This window comes from Balaenoptera borealis (assembly GCF_965194805.1).
Source record: "Balaenoptera borealis genome assembly, chromosome: 1".
Classification (NCBI taxonomy): Eukaryota; Metazoa; Chordata; class Mammalia; order Artiodactyla; family Balaenopteridae; genus Balaenoptera; species Balaenoptera borealis.
The window spans coordinates 56,324,453-56,352,084 of NC_138860.1; the positions used below are offsets into that span (position 1 = coordinate 56,324,453).

Here is a 27,632-nt window from a genome sequence, read left to right on the forward strand (position 1 = left end):
AGCAGAGAGGTTAGACTGCACAGAGACCGTAATAAATCAACTGCTTGCAGATTCATATCAAAACCCTATCAGTGAGTGGCAAGTGACAATTAAGCTGCATCTGGTGGCAAGCTATATAGTGGCAAGTGAGTTGATGTCTTTCAGTTGTACAGCTGTATCTGGTGGCAGGCTTTAAGTCAGAATCTGACACTTATTTTAGTCCGTGTGTGGCCTGCCCATTATTTTATTTACCACTTTCGTCCATGCCTCTTTCCCACACTGCACACTTGTCTCAGTCACAGTTTTGGTAAGCCCACAAGCTAACCCTAGCCAAAATGAGTAAAAAACAAACGTTGCTGGAGAGCTTCTTTGAAAAGAGGGAAAGACCCAATGATGAGACAGCAGAAGACTCTAAGACTGCCAACAAAAAGAAAGTGCATTTAAAAGAAAATACCAAGAGTCCTACTTAAATTACAGGTTCACTGCAACAGGTGATTCACATTCTCCAAGCCCACTTTGTATAATATATGGCGACCGGCTATCCAATGAAGCCATGAAACCTTCAAAAGTGCTTCGCCACATGGAGACCAAGCACCCTGCATTAAAAGACAAGCTTTGGAGTTTTTCAAAAGAAAAAAAGATGAACACGAAGAACAGAAGCAATTGTTGAAAGCCACCACTTCATCAAATGTGTCTGCAAGGAGAGCATCATTCTTAGTGGCTAACCACATTGCTAAAGCCAAGAAGCCCTTTAGTAGGGCTTCTTCTATTGGTAAAGAGTTGATCCTGCCTGCTGCTAAGAACATATGTCGTGAACTTTTAGGAGAAGCTGCAGTTCAAAAGGTGGCACGTGCTCCTCTTTCGGCTAGCACCATAACTAGAGGAATTGAAATAGCAGAGGATACTGAGGCACAATTGTCAGAGAGGATTAATGAGTCACCGTGGTACGCAATCCAGGTTGACGAGTCTACTGATGTTGACAACAAGGCAACAGTGCTTGTTTTTTGTGCAATATACTTTTCAGGAGGATGTGCATGAGGATATGTTATGTGCACTTTTTTTTTTTTTTGGCTGTGTTGTATCTTCGTTGCTGCACGCGGGCTTTTTCTAGTTGTGGCAAGTGGGGGCTACTCTTCGTTGCAGTGCCCAGGCTTCTCATTGCGGTGGTTTCTCTTGTTGCTGAGCACGGGCTCCAGGCGTGCGGGCTTCAGCAGTTGTGGGATGTGGGCTCAGTAGTTGTAGCACACAGGCTCTAGAGCACAGGCTCAGTAGTTGTGGCGCATGGGCTTAGCTGCTCCGCAGCATGTGGGATCTTCCGGGACCAGGGCTCGAACCTGTGTCCCCTGCATTGGCAGGTGGATTCTTAACCACTATGCCACCAAGGAAGTCCCTGTTATGTGCACTTTTGTTGCCAACCAACACCACAGCTGCAGAACTATTCAAGTCTTTGAATGATTACATATCAGGAAAACTGAATTGGTCATTTTGTCTCAGTATATGCACGGACAGAGTGGCTGCCATGACTGGACAGCTTTCTGTTTCACTACTCGGGTCAAAGAGGTCGCTTCTGAATGTGAGCCTACGCACTGTGTCATCCATAGAGAAATGCTGGCTAGCCGAAAAATGTCACCTCAACTTAGCAACGCTTTGTAGGATGTGATTAAAATTATCAACCACATTAAAGTACATGTCCTTAACTCACGTCTGTTCGCGCAGCTCTGTGAAGAGATGGACATAGGGCACACACGTCTTCTCTTATACGCAGAAGTGAGATGGCTTTCTAAAGGTAGATCACTGGCCAGAGTTTTTGAGTTATGAGAGCCACTCCAGAGATTTCTTTTAGAAAAACAGTCACCACTGGCAGCAGCACATTTCAGTGACACAGAATGGGTCACAAAACTTGCTTAATTGTGTGACATATTCAACCTGCTCAGTGAACTCAATCTGTCACTTCAGGGGAGAATGACAACTGTGTTCAAGTCGGCAGATAAAGTGGCTGCATTCAAAGCCAAACTGGAATTATGGGGATGATGAGGGAACACTGGGATTTTTGACATGTTTTAAACATTAGCAGAGATTTTGAAAGAGACTGAGCCAGGGCCTTCTTCCTCCCAGCTGGTGCATGATCACCTATCTCAGCTTTCAAAAGAGTTTGAGCATTACTTCCCAACCACAAAAGACCCCAGAACTGGGAAGGAATGGATCCGCGACCCATTTGTGAATAAGCCAGGTGAATCGACTTTGTCCGTGCCAGAAGAGGATCAACTGCTTGAGACTGCAAATGACAGTGGCCTTAAAAGTATGTTTGAGACAACTTCAAATCTCCATACCTTCTGGATGAAAGTCAAGGGGGAATATCCTGAGATTGCCACAAAAGCACTGAAAAGCCTGCTTCCATTTCCAACATCCTATCTTTGTGAGGCAGGGTTTTCTGCAGTGACAGCAACCAAAACAAGATGACGGAATAGACAGGACATAAGCAACACACTTCAGGTGTCACTGTCTCCCATAACCCCCAGATGGGACCATCTACTTGAAGGAAAACAAGCTCAGGGCTCCCACTGATTCTGCATTATGGTGAGTTGTAGAATTATTTCATTATATATTACAATGTAATAATAACAGAAATAAAGTGCAAGTAAATGTAATATGCTTGAATCATCCTGAAACCATTATCCTCCCAGCCCCCTGGGTCCGTGGAAAAATTGTCTTCCACGAAACCGGTCCCTGGTGCCATAAAGGTTGGGGACCACTGCTGTATGATACCCACCCCTGATTGGTAGCCACTATTCTGACCCATGACCATAGTTCTGATTATTCTTGAAATTCATATAAATGGACACATGCACTATATACTTGTGACTGGTTTCTTTCACCCCATAGTTGCATTTTCAGATTCACTCGCGTTGTTGCCTGTGGTAAGTTTTGTTATTTCTAATGCTACGATCTAATCTTATTAAATTATCTATTCTATTTTCTACCTCTCTTTATTTGTGTACACTTGCTGGGGGACTTCCTCAACTTCATTTTATAACCCTTTATACAATAAATTTTTTAAAATTTTTGCTTTTAAAAAAAAATTTTTTTTAATTCCCCTTGCTCATTTTAATTCCCTGAATGTTCCTACTTATAGGAACACATATGTGCATGTATAAATATACTGTTTTTGTTTGATTGTCTTTTATCTCTCAAGATATTAATTTTAGTTTATTCTATTTTTTATGTTTTTTCTTCTCCCTGCACATTCTCCATGTTCTCCAAGTAGCTTTTTATCTGTTTGTTTTGGTCTCTCTCTCTTTTTTTAATGTCAAATGCGTCCTCCTAATGCCTAATGATATTTAATAGTAGGGCACTGGCTTCTCCAGCTGTGCTGGACAGTGCCAAAAAGACCCACTTCTTTCTTGCCTCATCCATAACACTGAGATGTGCTGCATGAGGGGGGAGTGGGAAACAGCTAGGAGAACAGCAACTGAGGCTCTCAGAGGGCATTAAAGGGATGTAGGTCCTACAAATGCATCACGGACTCTATTAGGAAGCCTGTCCATGAGCCGCTGTGGATGCCTCACCTGAGGATCCCATCAACTGGTCCCCGGTTGGCACCTCCAATGCTCTGTGCACCTCATCCACATACATTCCCACCTTGTGGCCAGCTCCCCACACACAACCCCAATGCAGCAAGAGTAAACCTATGCAGGCTGCTAGTGTGCACATGAAGAAAACTGGTCCACCTCTACAGTATTAGGAGAAACCACATAGACTCACACATTCAGCACTACTCTAGGGAAAGTAAAACAAACAGGAGGTTGTTAGCACCCAGCACAGCTTTGCAGGATCAAGAGAAGTCATACAAGCTTAAGAATTCCACCAGAAGAGGGAACAAGAAGTGTGAAACAGGTATTTCCATAGAAAAGGTCTGAGAAACATACACAAATCTATGTGATACACCATGTTAATAGAATAAAATACAAAAATCACATGATCCCTCAATAGATGCAGAAAAAGCATTTGAAAAATTCAACATCCTTTCACGATAAAAACTCTCAACAAATTGTATACATACCTCATAATAAAGGCCTCAACATAATAAAGGCCATATGTGACAAGCCCACAGCTAAAATCATATCAATAGTAAAAGCTGATATCTTTTCCTTTAAGATCAGGAACAAGACAAGGGTATCCAGCCTCAACACTCTTATTCAACATAGTACTAAAAGTCCTAACTGAGCAATTCAGCAAGAAAAAAAAAAAGCATTCAAATTGAAAAGAAAGAAGTAAAAGTGTCTCTGTTTGCAGATGATGTGATCCTATATATAGAAAATCGTAAAGAATTCACCAAAAAACTGTTACAATTACTAAACAAATTCAGTGGTTTCAGGATACAAAATTGATATACAAAAATCAGTTGAATATATGCTAACAATGAACTATCTGAAAAAGAAATAAAGAAAACAATCCCATTTACCATTGCTCAAAACAATAAAATCCTTTGGAGGTGAAAGATCTATACACTGAAAACTACAAAACATTGATGAAAGAAACTGAAGAAGACACATAACTGAAAAAATATTCCATGTCCATGGATCAGAAAAATTAATATTGTTGTTAAAATGTCCATACTACTCAAAGTCATTCAATGTAATTCCTATCAAAATTCCAATTGCATTTTTCATAAAAATAGAAAAAAAATCCTAAAATTTGTATGGAACCACAAAAGACTTCAAATAGACAAGCCAATCTTGAGAAAGAACAAACAAACAAACAAACAAACAAAAACTGGGGGCATCACACTTCCTAATTTCAAACTATATTACAAAGCTATAGTAATTAAAACAGTACAGTACTAGCATAAAAATAGACACACATACCAATGGAACAGAATTCAGAGCGAGAAATAAACCCATGAATATACAGTCAACTAATATTTGCTAAGGGATTCAAGAATACTCAGTGGGGAAAAGACAGTCTCTTCAATAAATGATGTTAGAAAAACTGGATGTCCACATGCAAAAGAATGAAATTGGACCCCCTATCGTACACCATGCACAAAAACTAAGTCAAAATGGATTAAAGACTTAAATGTAAGACCTGAAGCCACAAAACTCCTAGAAGAAAACACAGTGGTAAAAAGCCCTTTGACATTGGTCTTGGCAATTTTTTTGGATATGACACCAAAAACACAAGTAATAAATAAATAAATAAATAAATAAGTAAACAAGCAGGACTACATCAAACTGAAGCTTTTGCATAGCAAAAGAAAAAATCAACAACATGAAAAGGCACCCTACAGAATGGGAGAAAATACCTGCAAAATACATATCTGATGAGTGGTTAATATCCAAAATATATAAGGAACTTATACAACTCAACAAAAAAACCCAACTAACCAGGGAAGAGGAACTGAATAGACATTTTCCAAAGAAGACATACAGATGGCAAAAAACCCAAATGATCCATTTAAAAAAAGGGAAGAGGGCCTGAGTAGACATTTTTCCAAAGAAGACATAAAAATGGCGAATATGGATATGAAAAGGTGCTCAACATCACTAATCATCAGGGAAATGCAAATCTAAACCACCATCAAAATTAAAGAGTGAGATATCACTTATTAGCATGACTATTATCAAAAAGTAAAGAGATAAGGGTTGGCAAGAATGTGGAGAAAAGAGAACCCTTGTGCACTGGTTAGTGGGAATGTAAATTGGTACATTCACCATGGAAAACAGTATGGAGGTTCCTCAAAAAAAAATTAAAAATAGAACTACCATATGATCCAGCAACTCCACTTCTGTATATGTCTGAAGAAAACAAAATTATTATCTTGAAGAGATATCTGCACTCCCATATTCACTGCAGCATTATTGAAGCATTATTCACAATAACCAAGTCATAGAATCAACCTAAGTGTCCACTGATGGATGAATGGATAAAGAAGATTGATACACACACACACATACATACACAATGGAATATTATAGCAATCCTGTTATTTAAGACAACATGAATGGATCTTGAGGCCATTATGCTAAGTAAAATAGGTCAGAACAAGAACGACAAATACTGTGTGACTTCACTTATATGCAGAATCTATAAGTCAAACTCACAAAAGCAGAGGGTGGAATGGTGTTTGCCAGGGGCTGGGAGATGGGGGAAATGGAGAGATATTGGTCAAAGGGTATAAACTTCCATTTACTGTAGAAGACAGATAAGTTCTGGAGATTTAATGTATACAGCATGGTGACTACAGTTAACAGTACTGTATTATATACTGGAAAGCTGCTAAGAGAGACATCTTAAATTTTTTCACCATTTAAAAAAAAAAAGGTAATAGTGTGATGTGATGGACGTGTTAACTAATCTTACTGTGGTAATCATATCACAATAAATATGTGTATCAAATCATCACATTGTACACTTTAAATTTACATAATGTTATATGTCAACTATAGCTCAATAATGCTTGTGGCGGCAGTGGGGGGGGGGAAGAGTAGGGCACTAAAGAGCTGAGTGGAAGGTCAATAGAATGGGATGGGGCTTGCTGACAGTGGTACTCACTGAAGGATGATCTGACTAAGCCATGTCTTTGGGGAACCTCCAGAGAAGCTGTAAGTCTTTCCTTCTTGGACTTCTTACATTCACTAGAGAAAACTCTTCCAATCTCTTGCCTTGGCAGTATATGCCTGATTACCTACATCCTGTGAGCTGACAGAGAAGACTGGAAGTCTCAATATTCAACATGCAAAAATTTCACTGACTATCCCTGATTTCAACAGAGTACCCATCTGCCTTCTGCCTTTTACTGTTTTGTGGTATTCTTAGTCCTGGTACCCTTATTTTACCCTTTACAGAAAATATGCCTTTAGACTTCTGCCACGTAAGACAGGCACTGTAGCCCAGCTACAGTGAGGAGGTGAGGAGGTGAGGAGGATGGGATCTTGGAAACCAACTGCTTCTTAAATAGATTTTAAAATCAGTTCTCCTGTTTTTAACCCCATTTTAACTTCCACTTCCAGAGGTACCCAGTGTTTTCAATCCTGAGTAGTATGAGATCCTGGTATGTAAATCAGTTTTCTCAGTTTTCCCCTCTGCCAACTTATAACTGAGCTTTCTCAGGTCTGCTAAGTTAGCACTCATGCATCTGGCTTTCCATCTTCCAAATTTTATAACTTATCTCATCTCCCATTTTCTTTGCCTTTGTGAGTTTATTTATTTTAAAGCCCCTTTAGTTTCCTTTTAGAGGGGCTTTGGGAAGGACCTGAGCTATCAGCATGTGTTTAATCTGTCACATCTAAGCAGAAGCCCTTTTTATTTTTATTTTTTTACTATATTTCAATAATGAATAGAAAATTCACAAAGCAAGAAATTAAATTTAGATTGTAGTTGTCCCTTTCCAAACCTAGCTTCCCATAAGCTCCTTTCTCAGTACAAGCCAGAGGAAAGGGAAAATTTTAAATCAAGCGGTTATTTCATCTAAATAAAACCAATAAAACTCACATGACAAATATTTTTCCATGATTTAAAATGGATCGATGTTTTGGCATAATTTAGAATATGACTAAATAATCTGCTAAATTCCAATACATCCACTCAAAATATTTTTCTTTTATGATAGAATCAAATTAATTTCTTCAGCCTATAATAAAAATTCTTTATTTTCTGTGGAATATAAATTTTATTTGCCACTATCATTAGCTCACTGCTATATTTCAGATTATCTGGGCCACCTAAATTCTAAGTTGTTTAATAGGTTGTTTTAGTTATCAACACATTATGTTCTTGATAATACACTTTTTAAATCAGATGCCTCGAAGATAAGAAAGCCTAGATAATTCACACACTATTTTAATTTTGAATACAAAATTTCTTTCAACGTGCTGATAATATAAAATATTTGTCAGAGTTTTAAACAATCAATCTTTAAAAAAATATAAAGAATCAAATGTGAAGCAGTTATTTTGTGTTTTATTCTGTGGTAGTCAAGAAATGATTATTGAGAAAGCAAAAGACAGCCATAGTTTAAATAATATATTTGATGGTATTAAATAATTAGTTCTTATCATAAACCTATTTTATTCTTAATAATTAAAATTCACTCTGCATCAAGTTGCTATGGCAACACAACTTCACTGAAAAATAAATTCTTCAACTTCTGCCATGAAGCATGCTGCTGACCTGAAGACTTTATTTTGAGAATAGGGAGAAAAATATATAATTTTCCAGTTCATAAATGTCTAATCAATACTTAGAATTGCTTTCCAATCTATAGCAAGAGTTTTACTCTCAGAGTCCTGGGGACTGAGGCTTTTTATTTGGCTTTCATTTCCTTATACCTTTAATAAATGAAAACATTCTTGATAACCATTTCAGCAGGGCTCACCTCAGGCAAATTGGCTCCAACTATAAATAGTAAAATCTGCCATCTGCCTTTCTATTCTTGTGCTGAATGCAGTGCTGGCATTGTGTTCACACTTCACGGGTGCCAGGCCTGATGCTGTATAGCCAGCAGCAACAGAAAATAATAGTGCAAGACAGAGATAATGAAGTGAAGAACAGAAATGGTACTACTATAATTAACTGCTGTTTTGATATTCACCACAATAAAGGATATACAATGGTGTGGAGAGAGCCTAAAGCCACATTTCGTCTTAGCCTCATAAACGGGTTTGAAATCAAACTCTGGTTGGAGCCCAGTGATTTTATATCACTGAAGACTAATTCAGATGTAAAGAACCTAAGCACAGTTAGCAATATATGTTTGTCATGTTAGAAAGAGGTTCCATAGTTGTACCACATATTTTTTATTCTAATGATAGTTAATGAAGCATTTCTTTCTAAAATCACAGGTATTTTACTGTTCTGTTTTAAAGAGATAAGCTCTTGAAATGACGAAAGAGCCCTTTCGCTGTACCTGACCCTTCCTCACTCTTTCAGTTCTGAAACCCCATGCAAATTTTCATTTCAATGCAGCTCCCATGATTTCTCTTGGGATATTCTGAATCCTCGCCACTGTAAGATACCGATCTTTTCTCAGTCTCGCCATTACATACATCCGACCTATTTTAAATAGAGAGTGACCGTCAAGGAAGTCATTTGTACATTGTAATTGAAGAGGAATGTACACAGGGCAACTGCCATATTGTATATTCCTATATAGTAACCCTGTTACTCCTGTATCAGTAATTACTGAAGCCATTATCTTACTTACATAGTCAGCAGCCAACGCCAGGAGGCACCAGTCACTCCTGGAGTAAGTGCCATTTATATAAGAACACAACATGAATGGTGTCCCTAGAGTTGTGCAACATGACAGTACTAAATGTATACTTAATGCCTAGGATGAGATGAGAACAGAGTAGATTGTTTTGGTTTTGTTTTTGGTATGTTTTATTTGTTTTTAACTTCCCCAAGTGGTTTTAACACACAACCAGGATTGAATACCACTGGCCTAATAATATCAATATCTGATCCAAAGTCTTTCAAGATAAAAATGAATGATTTAACCCTCTAAAAATTTTTACCTAAAATTGATTCCTAGCTTTTACATTTAAAAAATCAGTAATATTCTTACTGATTAATGTTAACAAACATCAAATATAAAGCATTATGTCAATGTAAAAATGGCATCAAAAACAATGTCACTTTTGTAAAAATATAAAACAAAGGCAATTAGGGAATTACAACGTAATACATGTAAGGCCACAAAATATTCTTTAGGAGTGGAACACTTTGCTTCATGAGAGAAATAAATTTACTGAGATAAGTAAAGTATCATCTGGAAGGCTACTATAACCACATAGCATTTATAGTGGCTTAGCTGATTTTTTACTTCCTAATAAGCTAAGAGGAAGTTTAACAGGTACAGCTCTGACTGACTGCTACCATGTATTTCTACAGTGTCTATTTCTATGGATCCAGACTTAAAAACTTGTCTTCCTAGAAGCTGTATTAGTAGTCTCCTAGAATTGGAGGGATATTACTTGTTCACTACCAATCTATAATGTTTTACAGAGAGTCACTTGCCAGGAGAGAATTTCTGGCTCTCTTAGAAATAAAGATGGAGGATCTTACAAGGATTTTCAAAGACAAAAATATTGCAAAAGATGTTAGTGTTTCTTTCAAATTATTATTTTTTTTTCATTTTTTTTTTCAAATTATTTTTAATGGGTCCTATTTAGCCAAGTCCTGCTTCTACATTTCTCCCTATAAAACATATTTGAAATGAAATAAATATTTCCCATGTTTAACTTGATATAATAAAACCTATTTTAATATCATAAAGTTAACCTACATCCCCGTAATACTGCACTAATTATAATAATGTTATACTTTAGTGAAATATTATTCATACGTGTAACTGAAATCTTCCTGTTAGTGAAATTGCAGGGATCTTCCAACAGGTTTCTTTTGGAAATAATTCATTAGCTCCACATTTTAAAGGAATTATGAGCTAACACTTGAATAAAGAACTATATTTATTAATATGCATTTTAGAGCATCTATAATTTTTTAAAAATTACTGTTCAAATACCTGGATTCAAATCTCACCTCTGCCACTTATTATGGCTATTTATTTAACCTTGTTAAGCCTCAGTTTCTTCATCTATGATACAAGGGTAATTTTAACACCTAATTTATACGGTTGTTTTGAGGATTAAATGAGATAAGGCATACAGTATTTATCACAGTGCTTGGCAAATAGTGTGCACTCCATAAATATTATCCATTATAATTATCTCTTATGATTTAATCATAGTGGGCTGGTCTAAATTCAGCCTTTACATTAAGCTAAGAACCACTGTTTTTAGGATGTTATTCATACTAATACAGAAAATTTTAATGCTTTAGTCTTAGTTTCTTGACTTTCATAATTATCTATATTGTTAGCAAGAGTTCAATTTTTTGCATTTGAATATTTGGAAGTGATCTTCCAAGAACCATTATTCCTATTTTAATTAACAAAGATTTAGCAGGTGCCGAAGAAATGTCTTCAAGTGATCTAAACGACAAAATCGGTTAAAACCCAAACTCAAGATAGGTTACTAGCTACATCATTTTTTCAATAAAAATAATTTCCAGCGTTATGCCTTTAACACTACTGCGAGTAATAAGAAAGACTACCTGTATTTATAGTACGCTTTACCTGAGTATGTGTTAGCCAATATGCATTAAATGCTCACTATGCACAGAGCACTTCAATACATCAAGTCACAGTGAGTCATTATAGAGCTTAAAAATATCATCACTGTTCTTAAAAAACTTGCAATTCAATGAAAAATATATAAGTATGGTTACCACAATAACAAATACATAGAAAGTAACAACAGGTGTGTTTATTAAAGACCATATGTAGAAACTGGCCAATCTGCAAATGAAACAAATCAATTTTTCAACTACAGTATAATACTTAAGAGCTCTCAGAATTATCAGATGTATGACCTCAAACTACAGATAAGCAGGAAAAAGAACTCCCCTGCCAAGTGGCAGCAAGCTCTGTGGGAGAGTTTTCTGCTGATAAATCTCACACACACACACACACACACACACACACACACACACAATTTTCAAAGCTAGAATAACTCAAGTACCTTCTAACTGATTTCAAGATTTTGTCCAATCTTATTAAAGGAGCAGATTATTTTACTTTGCAAAGGTAGTGAGTATTTCAGATGAATTTGACCTGGTCTTAGTATTTGTCCATTCCTCTAGATTATCTGTAATTACAAGACCTACTTCATAGGATTATTTTGAGATATAAATGAAATAATCCTTGTTGGGTTTAGCACAACACCCAGTATCTACCAAGTGCTCATTGCTGGTTAATGATTCTTTTTCTTACTGTTATTCGGTAAATACTATGTAACAGTGCTAGCAGTTTTTATGGAATGCCTAGTCATGGCCCTTTGTGCACATTAGGAAAAAGCACCCCTCCCCCTGGACTAGTGGATGGTACAATCCCAAGCCAAGGGGCACACCTGAGGGAGCTGAGTAGTAACCTGCCTCCTAGCCAGGCTCCCTTCAGCTGGGTATCAGCCCTGAATAAAGTACCTGCAGGTGGGGAGGGAAAAAACACCTCCTGAACAAAATGAGTTTTAAAGCAGAGGGTGAAATGAGGGACGAAGCATTAGAAAACACATAGGAATATTAGGAAATAAATCAAAGAAATTTATTCAAAGGGATGGCAGGTGTGAATGTTAAAGAATAATGTACTTCATAAGCAAGATTCTTTATTAGAGTAGATATGGACTCGGACATAACAGAAGAAGAAGGAAGTCATCTGGATGGGGAAGAGAGGGTTAAGGGTAAAATTCTGAAGGAACAAGGTGTACCTAGAACCATATAGATAAAGGTGTAATGAGAAACTCAGATACTATGGGTAGGGGATGAATTGGTAGGAAGAGATGAACCAGATTCAGTTCCTGGTTGTAAGTCTTCATACAACTAGTCCTTTCTATCAGTACTACAAAATTTAATATATACTGGTGGGCTGATTCTCAGAAAGGGACTATCTATAAACTTGTTCACTGGAGCACTACATCAGCTAATTTCCACAGTGAGAACCTCAGGTCCTATAAAGGAAAGTGTGCAGAGGCTCTCTCCAGCAAACTTACGCTTCATCTAGACAACTGGCATTGGTTAGTTTTCCAAGTGTCTCTAACAACAGAATCTCCACTTAGTCAAATTCGCCAAGGATCACTAGTTTTCGCACATTTCCTTCCTCTTTGTCATTTGTGTTTATCATCCTTGGCACATCTGGCCAAATGCTTAATATTATCCATGCCTCCTCTACTCTTAACCCAGACCATTCTGACGGCACCTTTTACTGAGTTCTTGAGAATAATGAGTTAACTCTCCTATATTCTTCAAGTTTTCATTGATTGTTCTTTAACAATCTGGCTTTCTTTCTCAACCTCTCCAATGAAAATGATTTCTTGTGCGACCCCCCACTCCTCAGTTCCTCTTTGCCAATTACAGATCACTGTTCCACCAACTTCTCATTTTCAAGTCCTAGCCATAAACATCTACCAATCTATTCCCACCCTCATAACCCTCCTCCATGGACTTTAAAGGTTTAAAGGTTAGTCTTTGTCCTATTCCTTCTCCTCAAAAGTGACCTTAATAGCCACACTGACCACTAGCACTTCCTGAACTTCAGTGATCTTCATTTCCACCCACTCCAATTATCTACCATTATTACCACTATCCTAATAACTATGACCTACTTCATATCCCACACTCTGAACACTATAACCCTCAACTCTCTTTCCACTATCTGATTCCTCACTCCAGTAAACACTCATTTTAATCTTCCATCAATTCATCAAAACTCTTTTGGTTTCACTTGCCTCTCTACCCAGCTTCATTTGCAACCATTTCAAATACATCATCAATAGCACCCTCTATTCCTTCTCCTCTGGAAATTTTGCTATGCAAAACTTACAAATTTCCAACTTTGGATATTTTCTAGTCTATTGTCTTTACTGTCAGTTTCTTTACTCTCATTTCCAAGATGCTAAGCACTGCTAAAAAAAGCCACCAAACCATGCTTCTTGGGGCTAAAGCAAATGTGTATCTAACTTGAGTAAGACTTTTGTTATGGCTAAGTAATCCATGTTGTCTTTTCTTGTGTCCACTTAAGCAGGTTCACATTTCCCACAATGGTCATTTAAAATCTTTCTTGCTCTCTTCAGCCTCAAACTCCATCTCACCTACTCTTAGTCTTAGCAGATGACCTCACCTATACTAAAAAGCTGAAATTCTCTCAACTTCCCTCTTCTTCACTTCATACCTCAATATCTGTTCTATTTGCTGGATATTTAGAAATTGTTCCTCCTGCTTTTCAGTGTGGACCCTGGACATCTGACTCTTCACTCATCTCTTTCTAACTTCTATTGTATTCGTTATGTGAACAATCTCTTATATCTTTCATTCCCTACATAGATTCTTCCCAAGTCAAACAAACAAAGAAAATAACCTCTCTTAACCTCAAAAGCTGGTCTAAAGATACCATCTCCTCACCCCTTTCTTTTGTGGTTTAAGCCACAACTGACTGGGCTTCCAAAGTGAGGGGAAGGCAACAAGGGGGTATGTACCATAATCCACTTGAATGTAGAAAGAGAACAGTCAAATTTTTCACATTTATTTTAATTTAATCTAGTTTATTTATACTTCCGTACATTTTATAACATAACATATGAGTGCAAGAGCGTATGTGTGCAACTCATAAATACATAAATATATGAGTGCAGTCGGTTATGTATATAACTTCCAAATAAGTAAATTTACAAAAATTAAAACTGTGTGCTCAAATGTATTTTACTTACAGGGTATGCACTCAAAAAAGTTTGGAGAACAGCCAATGGCAGCTCAGAGCTGGAGGGGAATACCTGAAGCCTCTCTTGTCCCGCAGTCCAGGATTTAATTCCTCTAATTTCTGTCTAAGCGTGGGTTTAAGAATAGAGAGAGAATGCTGCTGAATTTAAGCCTCCCTTTACAAAGAAAAAGAAGAAAGGACAGCAAGGTTGAGGAAAAATCCTCACTGGTGTAAATCAGAGCTTCCTCGCCCAAGAGCACCACAGGCTAGCACACACACATGTGCTAAGTGGATGGTGGGTAACAGGCAGAAAGCATCAAAACTTAATTGGGGGGGAGGGGCTCAAGACCCTTTTAGAGGGTCCTCAAGTTCAAAACTATCTTCCTGTTAGCACTAAGAGGTTATTTACCTTTTTTACTCTCTCAAGCATACAGGAGCGTTTTCCAGAGGCCACGTTACATGTGATAATCCAACAAAGTGAATGCAAAGCGGATTTGAGATCCTGACTGTCCTATATTAAGACAGATATTAGAGATTTTCAAACATGTAAAACACCATTACTCGCCTCACTTAATTATTTTTATGTTAGAAGTTATTTTTCATTAAAAAATGCTATGGTAACATATAATGAACTTATAAATGTTATTTTAGATAAATTAATAAAACATTTAAAAAATGTTTGTCTTTCATTTCTAACATGGTAAATATGAATAGCTAAAATCCACATAAACAAAACCTTTTTGTGGTCCTCAATAATTTTTTAGAGTATAAAGCAGTCTGGAGACTAAAATATTGAGAATGGCTATAATAGACATATAAATGAGATTTAAGGTCTGGGCTGCAAATTTGGATCCAATCAAAAATCTGTCAGAAAAAAACTGGGATTAAAAAGAATGGGGTGGGCTTCCCTGGTGGCACAGTGGTTAAGAATCCGCCTGCCAATGCAAGGGACACGGGTTCGAGCCCTGGCCCGGGAAGATCCCACATGCCGCGGAGCAACTAAGCCCGTGCGCCACAACTACTGAACCTGCGGTCTAGAGCCCGCAAGCCACAACTACTGAGCCTGCGTGCCACAACTACTGAAGCCTGTGCGCCTAGAGCCCCTGCTCCACAACAAGAGAAGCCACAACAATGAGAAGCCCGTGCACCACAACGAAGAGTAGCCCCTGCTCACAGCAACTAGAGAAACCCTGCTCACAGCAACTAGAGAAACCCTACTCACAGCAATGAAGACCCAACACAGAAAAAAATAAATAAGTAAATTTATTAAAAAAATAAAAAATAAAAAAATAGAAAGAATGGGGTGTTTGTAAAAAAAGAAAAAGAAAAATCACCATCTTGCTCAAGAAACCAACATTAGCTAATATAAAAAAAACAAAAAAAGAAAATTTCTCTTAGGAAAAAAACTCCACACTGAACCTTTGAAGCTTCTGGGACTGTAGCTTCTGCATTCAACTTCTTATACAGAGGTTTTGGCCATGTATGCATCTACTTAAATAACAGTGTGTAATGTTTAAACACACAGGTATCATTATATTACATGATAAAAATCAGTAAACTGTATGAGCTATAACTTACAGCAAATTACCTTTGTTTATCTCATGGTGTTTAACCTCTGAGTAACTCCCTTACCTTAAGATAAAAAGCTTTTTTTTTTTTTTTTTTTTAAGATTTTTTTTGATGTGACCATTTTTAAAGTCTTTATTGAATTTGTTACGATATTGCTTCTGTTTTATGTTTTTGGTTTTGGGCCGCGAGGCATGTGGGATCCTAGCTTCCCGACCAGGGATAGAACCCGCACCCCCTGCATTGGAAAGTGAAGTCTTAACCACTGGACCGCCAGGGAAGTCCCAAGATCAAGCTTCTTGAAGGAGTTGGCTATGGTTGCTGCTCCACCGCCTTCCCATTTCTTGTTCCCTTACGGTATGGCTTCTACCCCAATCTAAAACCCTAAGCTTTGAAAGGTGGCAAATGAACTCCACCAACAAAAATGATCATCTCCTCCCCTTTTCTGGCTTAAAATGTAGCACAAGCTTCATGATTTAAAAGTCAAGTAGCACAAAACAGCCTATGTTTCCTCTTTTCACAAGATTCCTCTTCCCAGAAGCAACTGTTTTTCTTCTAATAATAATTAGCACGATACCTAAATATCCATAAGCTTATATAGCTATTTCTTGATTCATTCATTTCAGATTTTACCTATAGTTTCCTGCTCTGATAGCTGAACCTCCATCTTTAAATGGATATCAGCATTCATTGTTACCACTTTTAGTTTTCAAGCTTCTCTGTTCCTTTGACTTTCACCCCACTATGCATCATCCCAAAATATACCACAAACTCATAAAAATGTGTACACTTTATTTTGTTTGGTTTTAGAATTTTTCATACGAAGAGTGCTTAAAATGTAGACTATTACATATCTAAGTTATTTGTGCTGGATACTCATTGTAGATAATTTTACATAAGTAAAATTAATAATTTTAGATAATTTCAGTACACCAGTAGGAGAAATTCCATATCAAAATAGACAAGCTATAAATAAATTTTAAATATTTTTACATTAGTTAAAACATGATGCCAGTAATACAACTTAGCCTATATCATATGCTTTCCTAGAAGAGTGACAACTGACAACAGTTACTAGGCTCAACATTTATTTCTTAGTTAGTAAATAATCTACTGAATGTCAGACATTATATTTCAAACTAGATAAAAGGAAATAATACTTAAAAATATATTGAGAAATATTATTGAGGGATGCTGTAGAATCACTGCTTTACAAATATTTAATGGATGCTAACTATCTAGGCCTTATATGAATGATTAAAATTGAAATAATAGCACAGTTTGGTTATAATATTAACATCTGTTATGAAGCCTTCCTTTAATGCATTTGCATGACCTGCCAGCATGATAGTGCTATGACAGAACTCATTCTCAAGGAGGACTGTGGCTATCAGAGAGACTTAATTCCACTGCATTAAGGTCACTATAGGTGAAGAATGTTAGCAGGATCTAGAAAAACTAGTACTACATACATTTCTGATTTATAACATAACTATCCTGAAAAATATATTTTATACTTATACATGTTTAAATATTCACTCTTCTCTGAGTAGAACAATCTAGCCTAAAGCAATGTCTTCAGCAATCTGGGCTCCAGAAAAGAGTACATTTAGCACCACTGTCACAGAGGCCCCTCCAAATTCACCAGGTGAGTCATACAGTTCCAGATACTACGATTCTAATTTACCTAGCTACCTCATTTTGAATTCTTGGCCTGCTGCCCACATGTAAATTTAGAGAGGATTAGAGAAAGATTGAAGGCTTACAGTTGGTCATTATGCTCTGAAAACATGACTTTTCATACATGCAAGATGATAAATTTCAGTTGTCCCCTGTGCTTCCAAGAAGCAAATGTTTTAGAGCATAACATGTAAATTCTAGTACAGTCTTAAACATGGACTTCTATATCTCTATTCTATATCTTCTATATTAGAGTAAAACAGGCTAAAATACATACTACCATACAGTTCAAAAGTTATGTGAAGTGGTAGTTAGAAAATACACAAGTTTGCTAGAAGCCAGTAACTAGAATGGAAGAAATATAAGTGATAATACTACCATTACCACTGTCCCCAAGAATAATGTCAGCTATTAGCTATTGCCTTGAATAGAATACTAGGCTAGAAATGTTTGTCCCAAGCAGTTAAGTCTTACTTTCTCATGAGTGCACTTGTTCTAAGAATAAATATATGGAGAAATCCTTTGTTCTTACTAATTAAAATTAAGATTGGTTTACTGTTCATTAAAAAACATCTAAAATACTTCACAACATGATTAGTTGTGTAAATAAGCCACATGCTATTGAAAAAGTCCAGCAGGAGAGAAATTAACCAGGGGACTTGATGGAGAGTCCGAAAATTTAATCAAATGGAAGGATGCATGCTCAGTATATCTAAAATTACTCCAGTAATGAAAAAAAGCATGAAATTTTAATTTCTCTTAAGTGGAAATTATGGCTTAATTTATTTTAGTTCCAGTATTCTAAATTTGTGCTTTTAAGAGCAGGCTTACAACATTTAGCATTACATGTGAGCCTCCTAGATTCTTTTATGACTAAAGAAAATTAGTCATAACCTAGTCTTCACTGAAAACATACATCTCTGCCTAAGTGTTTTGTTGGTAAAGAAACAGGTCTCATTCTCCCTAATCTGTAGCTTTCTGTACATTATAAATTTATTTCTTGACTTTGTGCTTAAAATCTATGTTGTCCTTTTTCTTTCATATTCTTCCATATAATCAAAGCCATGTGGTTGCCTTTTAATGATGTTCTAAGCATTTATTCAAACAAGAAATATGATAACAGGTTAGGAATGTGGAGTCCCCTAAGTCATGTCTACTAGTTAAAACTTCCAAGTTATGACATAACATTTTCATCAAGATTCTGTTCCTCCTTCTGCCTAAAGTTTCAGTCATTTAATAAGAAAGAAAATCTGTGGATACTGATACATGGGAATATTTTTATTGTGGTTTGACAATCAAACAATTTAGTGTACTTTGAAAATCAACTAATTAATGTCCTGAATTAATATCTTAATAGAACAGTCTGTTTAACTATAGTAAGCTTTATAATTAATACATGACAAATTTCTTTGTTCACATGTAAGCAAAACATGGCATGTAGAGTCACTGAGAAACCCTGCATACATTTAATGAGCAGTTCCACTGCGGGTGTCTCCTCATTCAACACATACTTGGGTTGTAGGATACCTGACCTCAGGGGTGAAGCTTTGTTTGTTTATACCTTGTGAAGGCAAAGGTGAGAGGAGACACAGGAGCCCTAAGGTCTCGAAACCAAGTTCCTTTATCCAAATTCTGAAATAGTGTCTTCCCAACTTTTCTATGCTGTCTTGGTCAAGGCTCATTTGATTAGAAGGAACAGGATCCGCTTAAGTTAGTACAGAGAAAGGGAATTTACTGAAAGGATATAGGACCCTTACTCAGAATCTTTGCAAATTCAGAAAAGAATAGCTGAGTCCCATGAAAGGTACCTTCCAATTCCTTCTTTCATTCATTTACTTGTCTATTCATTCAACCAATATTTATTGAGTACCTGCTATGTGCCAGGCATTGTCTTAGGAGCTGAGGAAAGAACTGTGAACAAAACAGATGAAAAGAAAATCACTGCACTCATGAAGCTTACATATTAATATGAAAAGATAAATGAATGGAAAAGAATGTAAAATATTTGAGGGAAAATATTCACTGCATTTGACGAAAGTATGGCACATGTGTAAAAAGAGGTTAAAAAGCTAGACTAAGATAAGTTTTGGAAGTGAGGTTGAAAATTATTGTCTTAGGTTATTTAAGATGCAGTAAAAACCCAGTGGAAGTTTTTAAACAGGGTAATGGCATAATCAGGCCAGAGCTTAAGGAAGACCTGAGCTATGAACGGTGGGTGGAATGGATGGGGGGTGGGAGGAGGGCAGGAAGACCAACGGCAAGCATTGCTGCATTCCCAGTAAGATGTGTGGGCCTTAACCTTAGGAATGGGTAGTAAGAATAGAAATGGAGGAGATAAATTAGATGATGGTGGTGACATAAGTAGAATGGACATGCCTTTCACTGAATATGTAAAACTTGAAAAATTGTCAAACGTGACTGACGGTGCCTTGAACTGAAAACGATAAAGACTGTGTGTAGCAGAGGGTAGAGGGTTAGGGAGAATAGAGAATGATTCTTGACTTTTAAGATACTTAGTGTGAGATGTCACTACACTTCAAGTATAGATATCCAAGCAATGCAGTTTTTGGAGTCCAGGAGACTTGAAGACCAGAAATATATGTTTGGGAATCACTGCATAGAGTGTAAAGGTAGGAATATAAAGCACTTCTAAGGGATGGAGAGGGCGCTGAAGACAGCTCACTGAAGGATGCCTGTATTTAAAGTTTGAGAAAAAGGGATAATAAATGCTTTGTCAGAGAGTTAAGAAGAGCATAAAAAATCCAGCAATCTCAACTTAGATTATTGTAATGCATTCCTGTACATTACCTGAGGAAAAGGGATGAAGGAGGAGGAGGTGGGGGTTAGGGGATTATATATATAAACATGCACAAAGTTAAAATATGACAAAAGAGAGGCAAGATGAACATTTTTAATTTATATAAGCTGTTACATTATTAGGCCACATGCATTTCCCTTCCTCAGCAGGGATATAATATAGGGTATTACAATTTATCTTAGTAGTACCCACTGGGCTAGTTTTGATTACATAGCGATTTCTAGGCTAGGGTTCACCATGTTGAATGTAAGGCATTAAAGCTAAAATAAAGAAAGGGCATCTGAGCAAAAGGTTTTCATCAGTATTCTTCAAGCTTTAATTACCTTTCTCTAACACTATATGAAACTAGCTATTTTTACTCAGAGATCTTCTAGCCAAAGATGCTCTAATTACCTTGCCCTGAATAGACTTTGCTCATCCCTATTTATATAGTGCTTTGAACATTTAAAATCTGCCAGTACTGTTTAAAAGATAGTATAATACTATATCACTACAATTTAATTAAACACAAATGTGCTCTTTTTTCATTCCTAACAAAATGAACACAACTAAACAGGGCTTGCATGTTCTATAGAAGTAATAAAACAGGCATTGTTTGTATATCAGAGTCACAAGTCTTTAGAGTCATATAATGTGTTTAATATCACTTCCAGGATGAGAAGAAAATAAGTCTTCTTATAAAAATATGTGACATTTGTTCAGAAAGGACAATCATTTCCTTTAGATATCCTCAGACTAGATGTGTCTCACAGATATATTCTTATGAATAACTTTTCTGAGGAATGATGCTATAACAATTTCTCTAGCACACCCAGGAGAAAACATCTCCCTCAAATAGAGAGCTGGGTAGAATACACAATTGCAAATGACATGCCAATTCATCATATGTCATCAGATCTTAACCATTTTTTCTCTGGCTATGGTACCATTTAGCTGAAAAGCAATCAAGATTCTTCCAAAGAGAACACTGCAGAAATGATGAAAAACTATATTAAGAAGTAAGAAAATAACCTTGATATTCAATAGCAAAGTAAACTGCATAATTGTATGCGTTCAGAGAAAAAGCAAAGGACTGTGAAACAATAGTACATAAAAGATTTACTAAATATATTTCAAGGCACATTGAAAGCCTTGTAGAAAACTGAAGAAAACCACATTAGAAAAATGTTCTCTCCCAGGGTGGTGAAATTTAGGGGAAAAATAGTAGATAGGGGATCTTGGGCCTTGTTTTATAACAACATGCTGCTGGAATTGTGTGGGGAGGATATGGGCTCCTCTTCCAGCAGAGTGGAAAATGGTAGAGTCTTTATTATCACTAGCACAAACAAATATATATATGAAATCAGGAAAAAGAAATGTTTTATTTATTCAAGATGTCATAATACTCATACAATTTTTAATGTACTTACAACTTTAAAACTCTCTTGAAATGCAGCTACAACATGCTAATTCATAGGTAGTGAAAATCCATTCAAGATAAAGCATGCCTTTATCGGCATGACTATGTTGTAGAGGATACAAACACTAAATAAAGTGTGTTTTCTGCCTTTAAAGAACTTCTAACTATGTGAGCAATGGCTCTATTTGGTGAATATAAAATATGGTACACTAAAGATACTTAATAGTAAATCAAAATTCATCTTATTATCTATCATTAGGTTATAGTGTTTACTCATTTGATCCACTTCAAACCAATTCACTAGCCTATGGATTATCAAGGCCACTGCAACTCTCGTATATTTTTCCCCCTGTGTGTTTTTTTTGTTTTTTTGCTTTGTTTTGTTTTTACTATTACCACCTCTGAAAGAATGTGCCACGAGAGTAAATCAGTTTTGTTTGGTTTTTGGTTTTCTTTTCTTTTCTTCCTTCCTTTCTCTCTCTCTTTCTTTCTTTCTTTCTTTCAGCTTCTTGACTGCAGCTATAGTAAAAAAGAAGTTGTTGCATGGAAGTTTTGAAACTAATGATAACATTAAAGTAAGAGATGGAGGTCATCTATGAGTATCAATTACCTACTATAGTTGTCCTTAAAAACAGATAATAAAAACTGATAGAATAGGGTGTTAGAAGGTACTCATACTTTGTATGTCTATATATTTCCTATGGTATCTCTGATGCCTTTTGTTTAAATATGTGAATTCTGCATATCTTTAGTGATACAATGGAAGCACCAGTATAACATGGCAACACTATATCAACAAACATAATTCTGGTCACTATATTTTTTAACTTTTAATCAAAGCAATAAATGTACATGGTTTTAAAATAGTATTATTAAGCTAAAGTGAAAAGCCACAGTGTTCTGTCCCATCTCTCTCCAGTTCTGATTCTTATTCTCCTGAGAAAATCATTTTCAATTCTTTTAGCTATTTCTTCCTGTATTTACACACATATTTCTAACATGCATACCCCTCAACAAACCCCACTGCATATTACAGGTATAGGCAAGGTGTGCAATATACACGTTATTGAGACGGACCAGTGACCTGGCCAGTACTTAGGGAGACTTTTCTTTTGGAACGGTCAGTTTCCCCAAAGAGGAATCCTTCAATTTCTTCACTGTATAAGTCTGGTTGCTAATATTCTGCCTGGTGTTCTAACTGCTTATGCTAATTACATGAACTTTTTTGTGTACCTCTTGCTTATAAAAAGTTCACTGTGTTAGGAAATTTATTTTAATATACATTTCAGCAGTTATGAAGAGCAGCAAGTTGTGGTGCACATTTTTATTAACATAATTTTCTATTTATAATTTTCAGTTTCTGCACATGAAATACATCTTTATATCAGTTAATAGTTTTCAAAGATAATCAGTAGTTCCAGTAGATTAGCAGAATTTTAGATCTAGAAAAACTTTGAATACCTTCTAGACCCACTCCATCATTGCTCAAAATTAAAAGTTAAGGAAAAATTCATAGATATTTGAAGAATCCCAAATGGTATGTTCATCAAAAAGAGGGCATATATATCATAATAAATATTTTCTTAATGGATATATTTTTTTTCCCCACTGAAAATCTTTTTTGAAGCCAGAGCAACCAAGTGTTTTAAAAACACCTACAAAAAGAAATTATTATGCAATAGAAACATTTTAAGTATTCTAATTGTTAGTATCAATATATAGCTGCTCTCCCAAAAAGTGTTTTTTTAAATAACCAACTTACAGTTGTCACTGAACAACTAAATCTTCTCATAGTGCCTTATGTACCCATCCAAGAAGCAACTAAAAAGATCTTATGGAGGTATAGGGAGAAAAAAAAAAAAGTAATAAAAGTAAATGAGGTGAGAAGACCATGTAGTTTTGAAAATGTAGGCTCTCAAAGGACATGGAAGCTTTTGTGTCTTTCCCAAGCTTTGGCCCCTGCCCTAGATTTTGACTCAGAAAACATTAATAAAAATAAGAGAAGAACGTTCACAATAGAAAATGCTTGTTCCTCAGTTTAGTCACTCAAGTTGCTCTTCTAAGAAATCAGACCATGTCTTCCACTCAAGGCAATGGGCTTAAAGAAAACAAATTACAAAAAAGCAACTTGGTATTTAAATACAGCTGCAGGTAAAAAATGTGGCATTTCAATGATTCATCACTCCCATTTAACCATGAAACAATATCTACCACATCTTTTACAGAAGCCCCAAGTCCTGATGAGCACTGAGTTTTTTCACTGGGATTCAGGGCTATTGCGTCTTCTCACTCCTTCTCAATCAGGGACTGCGCTTTGCCAAGAAACAAAACTATGGGTAGTAATACCTACATCAGAGGGTTAGGGTGACCATTAAATGACAATGTACGTGGCAATACATGTGAGTTACCTGTCCCACAGGCCCTTCATGAACGTTAGTTCCTCTCCTTTCTTTTTAAGTTGCACTTACTACGCCCCATTTTTATAATACTTACCGCGCTATTGTGATTGTCAATCAGTTCCTTTGTCTATGAATGCTTGCATAGTAGGAACTCTATATTCCTCATCTTTGTATCTGGGTACTTAGCTTAGTACTTGGTACACAATAAGGGCTCACGTGAGTCAACCATAGTGACAGAACTGGTTGACACCTGAACTGAACGGTACCTAGGCAGCAGGAAGGAATAGTAAAATGAACATTGTTCCACGTATCAGGAGACCTGCCACAAGCAATTTACAGTGGGTAAATCACTTAACATCTCTGGACATTATTTTCTCACTTGTGAAATAAAAGGTTTGGGTTAAAAGATCCCAAAACTCCTTTCCAGCTATAAAATTTTGTAATTATATGACTGTGACTCTAAATGATACAGAAGTTATGAGGGTCTAAAATTTATATTATGATATATGAACTTAAGAGTTCTAGGAATAGAGATTTAAAAGAACAGAGAAAGCCAAGAAAGTGACAGGGTGATACATGTTTCAGGTTTTATTTTCTCTTACTAAACAAAACTGTCACTGCTGCCACCTCTACTGCTAGCAGCAGCTGCCGTTTACTGAGTCTCAACACGTGCCAGCACTGTGCTAAACTCTTCATGTAAATTTTATCATTTCATCTTCATGAGAATTCTATGGGGTAATTACTGCCATTATAGCCAAGGAAACTAAGACTCAGAGTGGCAGCCCAAAGTCACAGTGGTTGGAGCTAGAACTCAAGCCAAAGTGTGTCTGATGCCAAAACCCACTACTAAGAATACATGTTTCTAGGTATCTATAAGCTTTATAATTCTATATAAAAGAAAATCTCACCACTATAATTATCTAAGTATTGACCTCATACAAATAATAAGAAGCAATCACCCACATGGTACTCTTTCTTATACCAAAATATACCTCTAGTATTCCTAAATGTTCTAAGTCATACCAACTGTATACACTAATCTTAAAACCTTTGATGATTATAATCATCATTATACTGTGCTATTCCTTTTAAAATTATTGATTCCCATAAAAATAATCAGGTGTTTTAAACTTGAATTTCTATGTGTTGTAAGATTTCATCAAGAATATATGAACTACACTATAATCTATGCCACTTCCTGGATCATAGTGTGTTATATGTGATAACTGATCTTGCATAAAGGAACTCATTTTAAATGTTTTCCCAGTTCTACTATGCATGTTGCATTGTGATATTTTGGCCTTTTGTAAGACTGAAAGAAAAATAACTTTGGGTGAATAATTACAACTTATTAATGTGTAGAAAGCATATTCCATTTATAAGAGCTAATTCCTAATATTATCCAAAAGGAACTTCGAATGTAAAGAAAAACTCCAGTTGTAATAAAATCCATAGCACATCACCAACTAATATTGGTTTAGAGATTGTTCCTCTGGAAAGAGAGACTTCTTGAAGTGATAAAATATATAGAAATTAATTTAAATCATTATATGAAATTCAGTTCATGGTCTGGCATTGGATAATAGAGATCAAAGAGTCAATTCTTAGCTTTTATGAGGCGAAAGTAATGCTAAATAGTCACAATTAAAACTGTGTTTCTGTTAAAAATGCTTATTCCTCAATCCATAGGATTCAATTAATCTTACCTACTGATTAAATTTATGGGAGTCTAAACCATAATAACAGGAAATTATTAAAAGCAAGATTATAAAACATATTTGATTTCAACAAGCTCTCTTTATCAATCCCTAACCAACATCATGTGAATATTATATAATCACATATAATACTTACGAAAGCATATGCATATTTCTATAAATAGGTTTACATGACATGTAAATCCCTAAATAACCTCACTCTTCCTTAGCTGAATCATTACACTCTTACTTGCTCAATTACCATATTCCAGTATGAAACAAAAAAAATACAAATTAATTAGTTCAAAGCTAAAAGAACTAAAAGGGCTAAATTATGACATTTTTTCTAAGTATGATTTAGAACTTTAAAATTAAGGAATAAAAATATAAAACTAGTTTTCCAAATGTGATGAAAGTAACTTATCCATGAAACTAACAGGATCTTGAAATGAATCAAGCCTGTAAGGTAATGTGCTTTCAGGGATTTTATTTTCCCTTCTGGGAGATACTACAATAATCACTGTGCAGTTAAGGCCTCAGAGATAGAAATCAGTAAGTAAAATTAACATACAGGCTGTCACTGTCAGAGCTACTAATACTGTAACGTGTAACTCCCGGACATTAATAGAGATACTCAACCAGAGATGAAGTGGCTAATCAGTTTTTTCAGTCAAGCAAATCAATAGCCAACCTACACAGGGTTTGTAGAATCTTTTGTTCAAATGACAAGGCTGCTGCTCTTTCTAAGCAGTCTTTGTTGACTGAGAGAGAGAGAAAAAGAGCAAAGGAATCCGCGAGAAGCTGCCAATGACAAAAGGGCAAAGAGTGGGAGGGGGAGCGTAAAGAACAGGCTCAGTGCACCAGAAAGACTCCAGGTGATAAGAGGAGGGAAACAGAATTCATACGATAAAGAGAGACCAGAAAACCAATGGAACAAAGGGGTGGGGGAAGGGGAGTTCAGGAAGACAAAGAATTTACACAGAACACAGTGGAGTTATGAAGGAATGGCTGAAAACTAAAACGCAAGGTAGTGGACGCAATGCAGCTTCCTTGGTTCACAGCGTGAACTCTAGCTTCAAATTCCACACAGAAGTTCCTTAACTTCCTTGTGTCATTCAATTACAAGTTCAACTTCTTTAAGGAATTTTCCCAACCCTTTTTTTTTTCTCTTGGGGTGGCGGCTAGTTAAAAGGGGGAGGATGAGTTGTCTCATGGTCATGGTGAATGGGAGATGGGTGCTGATTCACTCGCTGTGGCCCAGGCCACTGACTGGCTTCACCTCAGACATCTGTCATTCTACCTAGTCACTATCTGTCCTATGCTTGTGTCCATTGAGATTTGGCTGGTCTTTTTGGCTGACAACCTTGAATACTGCTATAGCCTATGGGTTTGAGAAGCTTAGTTTTGAGGTCCAGATACTCTGCAGTATCCAGGCTTTCTCTTTACAGGCCTCCGCTAGCCGACCAGCGCTCTTAGAATTTCTCTATCCCTAGAGAGTCAGCTTTTTCAGGCAATCCTGCTGTTCTCAGATTCTCTTCTGAAACTAACTGGTTGTTCTTATTTATCACAATCACTATCATCATCAACACTTCCCTGTCTTCAGCTTTGATTTTCAGCCTCTGAAAAGGTATGTAGGGGAATGAAGACACTGATCTATGGCTTTTCTCAGCACTAGAAAAGATTTCTTCTGGTGTGGCAGAAATTGCCTATATATCATCCTGAGTCCTTTACATACCATTGTTTATAGTGAAATTATGTACAGATTTTCAAATTTTGCTCTTAATAC

At 36.3% G+C, this 27,632-nt stretch overlaps 1 protein-coding gene and 1 pseudogene across 10 annotated transcripts in view; both read right to left on the minus strand.

The window, feature by feature from the left end:
• Positions 1-27,632, minus strand: part of RABGAP1L (RAB GTPase activating protein 1 like) — a 789,965-nt gene that overhangs the window by 371,661 nt on the left and 390,672 nt on the right. The gene's annotated exons all lie outside the window — the stretch shown is intronic.
• The window catches only part of LOC309606720 (vomeronasal type-1 receptor 1-like), a 33,711-nt pseudogene continuing 6,079 nt past the window's right edge, over positions 1-27,632 (minus strand). Inside the window, exon 1 of the transcript in view lies at positions 1-27,632. This exon is cut by the window's right edge and continues 6,079 nt beyond it. The product of the transcript in view is annotated as a vomeronasal type-1 receptor 1-like (transcript).